Source organism: Durio zibethinus, chromosome 22 (genome assembly GCF_047325235.1).
Source record: "Durio zibethinus cultivar Kanyao isolate XHJ-2024 chromosome 22, ASM4732523v1, whole genome shotgun sequence".
Taxonomy (NCBI): domain Eukaryota; kingdom Viridiplantae; phylum Streptophyta; class Magnoliopsida; order Malvales; family Malvaceae; genus Durio; species Durio zibethinus.
The window spans coordinates 13,472,635-13,481,077 of NC_143183.1; the positions used below are offsets into that span (position 1 = coordinate 13,472,635).

At 35.9% G+C, this 8,443-nt stretch overlaps 1 non-coding gene across 1 annotated transcript; it reads left to right on the forward strand.

Moving 5' to 3' along the window:
• The first annotated feature begins 820 nt into the window (after nucleotides 1–820).
• Nucleotides 821–927, forward strand: LOC149512621 (small nucleolar RNA R71). Its single transcript, XR_016332223.1, has one exon. It is a non-coding gene; the product is annotated as a small nucleolar RNA R71 (small nucleolar RNA).
• Nucleotides 928–8,443: the final 7,516 nt, after the last annotated feature.

Consider the following 8,443-nt stretch of genomic DNA (forward strand, 5'->3'; position numbering starts at 1 on the left):
GCCATTGTCTTATAATTCTCTCATTTTCTTTTTTTTGATAGAATCCTCTTAAGAACTTGGCGTATTTAGGCCTATACTCTATGGTTTCAAAGAAAGGAATGGTGACTTGCAGATTCTTGAAGAATTCAATAAATCTTACAAATTGTTTTTCTTCTTTATGATGCTGAACCTCTGAGGGAATGGAATTTTTGGATCTTTTGATCTTGTGAGAGAATCTAAGGTCTATTTGTCAATTTCAATACTTACTTTTGGTGCTTTGGAGACTTTTTTTGAAATAGGTTGTGCATTTGTTAGAGTTATTTTACTTCTCAAGGTTATAGCTATTACCTCATCTTGTTGCTTCAGGAGATTTTCAACTAGTGTGGTAATTTGAGATTCCATATTTTTTATGGATTTAGCTTGGTCTTGAAGGGTAGATTGTGGATGTTCTATGGTCTCAAGAATGGGTAAGTTGTGGCGTTGAATGAATTGGAAAATTTCATGGGGTTTTTCATATATGTCACAAGATACAAAGGGACTATGTATGGCATTAACAAGGTTTGCTTGTGATTGGTTTCCTAGGGCTTCAATCTTTTTTGTAAGGGCAGCTAATTGAGAGTTAATGGAAGTAATAACATCAACTTCAAATAAGCAAGCAAACTATTTATTGACTTTTCTTTCCAAGCCTGATTGGTAATTATTGGTAGCCATTTATTCTATTATATCATTAGCCTCATCAGGAGTTTTGCTCATTATAGCCCCTTCAACAATTGAATCCAAAGTGGCTCTCATGGGTGGTGTGAGACCATTGTAAAATATCTGAATTTGGAACCATTGGGGTAAACCATGATGTGGCCATTTTCTTCGTAGCTTCTTAAATCATTCTCATCCATCATATAGAGTTTCACCATTAGCTTGCAGAAAAGTGGTGATCTCATTCCTTAACTTTGTAGTTTTTATGGGTGGAAAAACTTTTGCTAAGAATTTCTTAACCAAATCATCCCAAATTGTAATTGAGCTAGGTAGTAAAGAAGATAACCAACTTTTCACTTTGCCTCTAAGAGAAAAAGGAAACAATCTTAGTCTTATAGCTTTATTAGAAACACCATTGTAACGAAAAGTGTCACATAATTCAAGAAAATTATAAAGATGGAGATTTGGTTCATCGCTTGGTAATCCTCTTAACTACACAAAAGTTTGGACCATTTGTATAATCGAAGGCTTTATCTCAAAGTTATTGGCTTGAATAGCTAGCCTTCTAATGGATTGTTAAAAACCATATATATTGAGAACTGCATAGTCCCTTAGAGTTCTTTGCCTTTCATTATTTGCATTTACCATTGGATTAGGTGTAGCTGGTGTTGATTGTTTTTTTTTTATTCCTTTAAAGGTTTTCTTTATCTCTTGATTAACTAGAACTAAGTCAATACTTTTGGATCTGCACATGCAAATAAGAAATGATAAAAGAAAAGTAAAAAATAAATAAATAAACAAAAGAAAAAAGTTTAGATTATAAAAGCTTAGAAATTCTTTATTGATATTACGAACACTATTGTAATTCCCGACAATGATACCAAAAACTTGATTGTTACTTTTCGAATAGAACCTATAAATACATAGATCAAGTAATAAAGTGGAGTATTTTAAGTATAGTCTTCTCAGGGATTATAGAAAATAATATTGGGTTGCTCACGATTACCAAAGGTGAAAGGCTGAGATCTTATATCCAAATGAATATTTAAGGTTTTAGGGTTACACAAATCAAGTAAAGATTAAAGATAATGTATGGGTAAGATTCTTAACTTGCATGAAAGATTGAAGAGATCTTTGAAACAAAGCCTGCATGAAGGAAAACTAAAAAACAAGAAAATGTAGGTTAGTTGAAACTTGTAAAGAAAACAAAGAAACTTGGATCTTGAAAATAAAATGGTTGTGCCAAAATTAAAGAAAACAAGAAACAAGAATTGTAGACTTTAAAAATGAGAAAAGAGATATTCGAATGAAAATACTTCTTGATTGAAAAGATTTAAAGAACAAGAGCTTAGTTATTGGTAAATCTGTCATATAAGCGAATACCTTAACTAAAAGAAATAAAGAACAAAAGAAACTTGAAAACTAAAAGAAAGAAGAGAAGTGTGAAGTGGGATAATGGAATAAGGGAATGGCCTCCCTATTTATACAATGGAATTTGGCCAAGGGGTGGGAAATTACAAAGTGTATTTTGAAATTCAAACTTTAGGTGATAAGCTTGATCTTTATCTTCAAAGTTGGATGAAAAATATGAACTCTTCAACCATGAATTGCTTGGCCGAACATGATGATGGTCTTGGCCATCGATCTTCACTTGATGAAATCTTGGTAAATCTCTCCTTAGGTTCGGCTAAAATGGATTTCAAGAGAAGATAATTGCCTTTTATCTAAACTCTTGATCTTCAAAAAGATAAGTCCTCCTTCAAGCAAACTTTTCAAGACTAAGTAAAAGGCTCATGATTGATTTCAAACTCTTCTTGGCCAAATGGATTGAGTTTGGATAGTCCAAATTCTTGAAAAATTTTCTTCTCCCTTGCATGGCCAAATGTACTAGAGTTCTTATGCAAGTCATTCTCTTCATGGCTAAGCAAAGGAAACATGTTTATCTTGAATTTTCACCTTGGCCAAATGTGAGGGAGTCCAAATTGCTTGGAGATGCTTCAATATGGACCAATGGTGGATGGCATTGTTCTTGTATGGTTGGACCGAATGTGAGCTTTGCATGGTTATATGCATGGCTTGCATGAAAATGAGTCTTTGAGCTTGAAAAACTTGAAGCCATGAAAACAACATGAAAAGCACCAAAAATCATCCAAAAATTTAAATTTTAGCATCATTTTAACCTATAAAATCTTAATATATTTTGGTGCTATCACTAGGAATATTCAAAACTAACAAAAATTAAAAGGTAACGTAAAAGTAAAAGATATGAAATTTAAATGTATAAAAGATAAATTGCAACAAAATTAAAATGCACGAAAAGTAAATTGCATAAATTTAAAGTGCATGAAAAATAAATTACATTAAAATTAAATAAAAGCATGGAATTGAATAACATAAAAAAGTAAAATTGCAAGAAAATGTAAATGGCAACATAATTAAAGGAACATGGAAATTAAATAACAAGAAAATGAAGGTGCACGGAAGTTAATTAACATGGAAATTAAAGGGGAAATTAAAGGAACTTTAAACTAAAAGATAAAAGTAAATAGCATCAATAGCAAGTAAATGAGACTTAAAGTGGCAAACCAAAACAGAGATAAAACAGAAAACTAAAGCTGCATCAAACAAGCTTAAGAATAAATCTAACAAAAATAATAAATAAATGATAGATTCAAGTAGGATGGAGCCTCGTAGGTGATGTCTCAACCTATTGGCATCCATATCCTAGCCTCATCTAGTTCAAACCACTTTAAAATGAAATAGAAATAAACACAAACATCAAGTAAACATAATCTGGAAAGAGAAATGTAAATGGTGTTTTCATTTTTTTTGAAGTATTGTGCTCTCCAAATTTGCTTTTAATACTAGCTAATAAGTAGGACATGTAAAGGAAAGGATAAAAGAAATTTAATGAAGAAAAACAGAAGAGAAACCATGGACAAACAGCCTCAAATTGAGACTTCCAACCCAAAAACAACAGCCTTCTTGAGACGTTACATGAGGGAAATAAAAAAATATTGAATTTTGGTGCGGCTCTCCCCCATTTTCCTCAACAGCAAAGTTTGATTTTATAGCAGCATTCTAAGGGTTTTATCAATAGCCAATGGCCCAACACGAGGTGGCCAAGTCAGCATCTATGTGGCAACACACTCAGAAGTAGCATAGCTGGTTCGTTTCATCAGTATCAAGTTCGGTTCATCCAGCTGGTTTATTTGTTTATCATGCATGGCTGGCAGCAGCAGCTAGCAACGTCCTTCTTGAAGAAGTCCGCTTTGGTTGACAGTAGCTGTTTTTGTTCCCTTGTCATGTAAAAAATGAGCGGTATTTTAAGAGTGATCTTGTGCTTCTTGCAACAGCCAATAGGAGTGTAGTTTACATCCAGGTCAGCAGTTGCATTTAGTGCCCCATTTTGGAGAATACACGGCTGCATATAATAGAGGCAATTTGGATGAAGACGTTGGCAGCTTGCAACACAGCTAGCAACTTCTCCTTTTGGCAACAAATGTAGCATTTAAAGTCCACTTCATGAGCCAATCAACAAGCAAGATCATGACAAGTCAGCAGCTAAGGTGTCCACTTCTTGGGAGAGCACTCAACTTCATTTGGAGGAGCTCCTTGATCGATGTGTGAGATATCATCAACAGCCAGTTGTATTTTTGCTAGCTGTTTCTTCTCCTTTTACAAAGCTGAAAATGTGACGCTCCTACTATTTAACTTTAGCCAATTATCTTCCATAAATGACAGTTGCATCCTTTTGTAATCTTGTGTCATTCCTCCTTTGTGAATGAGCTCACTAATTCTAGCTTGCTTCATGACTCAATTTGATAACTCAAATCATGGCTTAAATTCACAAATCATCTTGGCAATAGCTATGCACATTCTTTATGCAAACACAGTGGCATGGGCCAAACTTTCTCTCAAAGAAGCAATAAACCGTGTAGTACTTGAATGGATGCTTCCACCCAAGTCAGCCAAGGATAGTTTGATATTTGAATAAGCAATCAACAAGCAACAAAGTCAATCTCAAGCATACACAACGATATATCGGGGCAAAATGGGAGCACGCCAAGGCGATTCCTGGCGATTCCTGGCGTTCCCGTATATAAAAAAAGTATTTTATTAATATCAAGAATAGTACATCGAGTCTTCCCACCATCGTCGGGGCCAGAGGGGCAGCCCTAGATGGGTGGTCTAACACATACATTAACCAGTGAGGTTGTCCAATAATATGTTGACTGCTCTCCCCCTCTAAAGTGTAAATGAGATTTTATAGCTATGCTACCAAGAACCATTACAAAGTTTGAAATGGGAACACTTTTTCCTAGCACATGAGATCTATCCTCTCCTTTGGCACCTCTACCCAGTCATGGCCTTATACATGGGAGGCTCAAGACAACTTATGCCCGATCATGGCTCTATACAAGGTTGGCTCATGGCATCCTCCCCCACCTATTCTATTGATGCCTTCATCGACTTGTTGGCATGGAATTCTTCAATTTTCCACTTGAATGCTCAGAGATCATGATCTCTCTCCCAACTAGTTTTTTCTAGTCCTAAGCCCTCCCACTTTACTAAGTATTCATGAACTTTTCTTTTAGATATTCTGGATACCTTGTCAGCTAAAATTTTTTTTAACTCGACATTTTGATGGTGGCATCATGGAAATGGCTGCCCTTGTTGATTCACCTTAACTTGCATCTGTGGGATCTGCATGGAAAGGCTTTAAATTGCTCACATGAAACACTGGATACACCTTCATCCATGTTGGTTGGTCAATTTTGTAAGAGGCATTCTCCACTTTGGAAAGGATCTTCACTAGACTCTCATATTTATGTACCAACCTACGATCTCGCTTCCTTAGGAACCTGGTTTGTTTGGGCACTAGTGTGACAAGAACAAGATCACCAACTTTGAATTGCTGTACCCTTGGACCCTTATCTGCCCACTTTTTCATGTGTTTCAATGCTTTTTCCAAGTATGCTTGAGCAAATTTTGTATTTTGTCTCCATTCTTTGCTAAGGTTGAATGCTAGTGGATTCTTCTCTCCATACTGCTCAAAGGATATATGCGGTAGTCTTGGTAGTTTATCCCATGACCACTTCAAACGAACTCTTGTTTGTGGAAGAACATTTGTTGGAATTAAAATAAAGCTAAGCTACATCCAACAATGAAGGCCAATTCTTCTAATTGGCTTGAACAAAATGTCTTAAGTACTCCTTCAACAACGCATTAAATCGTTCAGTTTGACCATCGATTTATGGGTGATAACTTTAATAGATGTTGAGTTAAGATCCTAAGATCTTGAAAAGTTCTCTCCAGAATGACCTAATAAATCTCGGATCCCTATCACTGACAATGTTTTAAGGAATGCCCCGATATTTGATTACATGTTTAAACATCAGCTAGGCTGTGTCTTCCGCAGTGCAATACTTTTAGGTAGAAATGAACGTGGCATATTTTGAAAAATGGTTAATCACCACCAAAATAAACCCGAGATCACCAATTTTGGGAAAACCCTATATGAAGTCAATATTAATACTCTCTCAAAGTCTAGTGGGCATAGGTAGTAGTTCAAGCATGCCTGCTAGTTTCTTCTTTTCAACTTTATCCTGTTGGCAAATGAGACAAGTCTTCGTATAGTCCATCATATCTTGCTACATATGAGGCCAATAATAACCTTGTTTCAATATAGCCAAGGTATCTTGCCAACCAAGGTGACCCGCCCATAGTGTGTCATAGCATTCCCTTATTAGCATCTATCTCAGACCTCTTATTTTTTGCACAAATAATTGATGACCCTTTGTTAATAAAATCCCATTTTTTTTATCAAAAGTATTTGGACTTTCCTTCTTCTACTAGCTTCAAGATGGCACTAGCTTGTGGGTCTTTCCTTAGGTTATCTTCAATTTGCTTGTGGATGTCTATTGTGAATTTACTAGCTACCATTGGGGCCATTCTTCTAAGGGTAGCCAACTCTACTCGTCTATTCAATGCATCTGCCACTTGATTGGTTATTTTAGCTGTGTGCTCAAAATAAAATTCAAATTCGACTAGAAATTCTTGTCATATAGCTTGTTTAACCGTGAGCTTCGATTGGGTGAGAAAATGACAAACCGTTGTATTGTCCGTCTTCATAATGAATTGTGAACCTAACAAATAATGTTGCCATGCTTTCAGACAATAAATTACTGCCAGGAGTTCTTTCTTTTGAGCCATATATCTTCTTTCATTTTAAATTAACTTTTAACTTTCAAAGGCTATCAGGTGCCATTCTTGTATAAGTACTCCCTTAATAGTGAAATCAAATGCATCTATTTGAACTTTAAAAGGCTTCCCAATGTCAGGGAGAGCCAAGACAGGGTCCTTTATCATAGTTTCCTTCAATCCCTCAAAAGCCTCTTAACATTTACTTATCTAACACCATTTATACTCTTTTTTCACTAGCTCTGTGAGGGTCATGATTCTACGAGAGTACCCTTCCACAAATCTCTTATAATAATTTACCCTTCCATAAATCTCTTATAATAATTGGTCAATCCCAAAAATGAGCGAAGTTCACTGACATTCTTTAGTGTCGCCCACTCCTTGATAGCCCCTAACTTTTTTCATGTCTATTCGAATATGGCCTTGTTCAACAATGTGGCTTAAGAAATGGATTCAGGTCTGAGCAAATGTACATTTCTCTTTTTTAACATACAACTAGTGGTCTTGTAGTCTTTGAAACACAAGACGCAAGTGCTCTTGTGCTTTTTCAAGGTAGAACTATAAACCACTATGTCATCTAAATAGATGACCACAAACTTGTCAAGGTAGTCATGGAACACCTAATTCATCAAGGTATAAAATGTGACAGTGGCATTAGTCAATCCAAAAGGCATAACAAGAAATTTAAATGCACCATATCGCATTACATAAGTGGTCTTTGGTTTATCTCCTTCAGCAATTCTGACCTGATGATAGCCAGATCTCAAGTCTAATTTGGAGAAGTACTTGTCCTGGCATAGTTGATCAAATAAATTCACAATAAGTGGAATGGGACATTTGTTTCTCACAATGACTTTGTTCAGGGCCCTATAGTCCACACACAACCATAAACTCCCATCATGCTTTTTTTAAAATAACACGGGTGCTCCAAATGGTGCTTTCGATGGTTTAATGAAACTGGCTTGTAAAAGTTCATCTAATTATTTTCTCAATTCAGCCAACTTTGGCAAAGCCATGCAATATGAAGCTTTAGCTAGTGGTTTAACTCCCGGAAGAAGCTCAATCTCATGGTCCATCGATCTTCAAGGAGGAAGGACATTAGGCAATTACGTTGGCATCATATTTTCAAACTCTTTCAATACTTTTTTCACCCCATCAGGTATCAGTTCCAACTCAATCTCCTCTTTGTAAATCGACAGGGCCACATAGGAGGGCTCTCCTCTCTTTACCCCTTTCTTGAATTGTAAGGCTGAAATCATTTTTTTTCACTCTTAGGAAGGATCACAGCCGGTACAACACAAGGGCATTCTCCTAAGAATAATAGACAACTAGTAGTGAGGATCGGGATCACCTGAGCCAACATCATGAAGTCCAATACTAGGACAACATCAAAGTCATCCATAAAGGAAACCATGAAGTCTACATTTCCTTCCTATGGCCCTTCAACTTGGTTATCACACTCTTAGAGCTTTCACTGATCACAAAGGTTGATGAATTAACCACTTTCATTTGCCCACATCCTTATTAACCTTAAGACCACACCTTTTTACTTTTTCTTATGTGATGA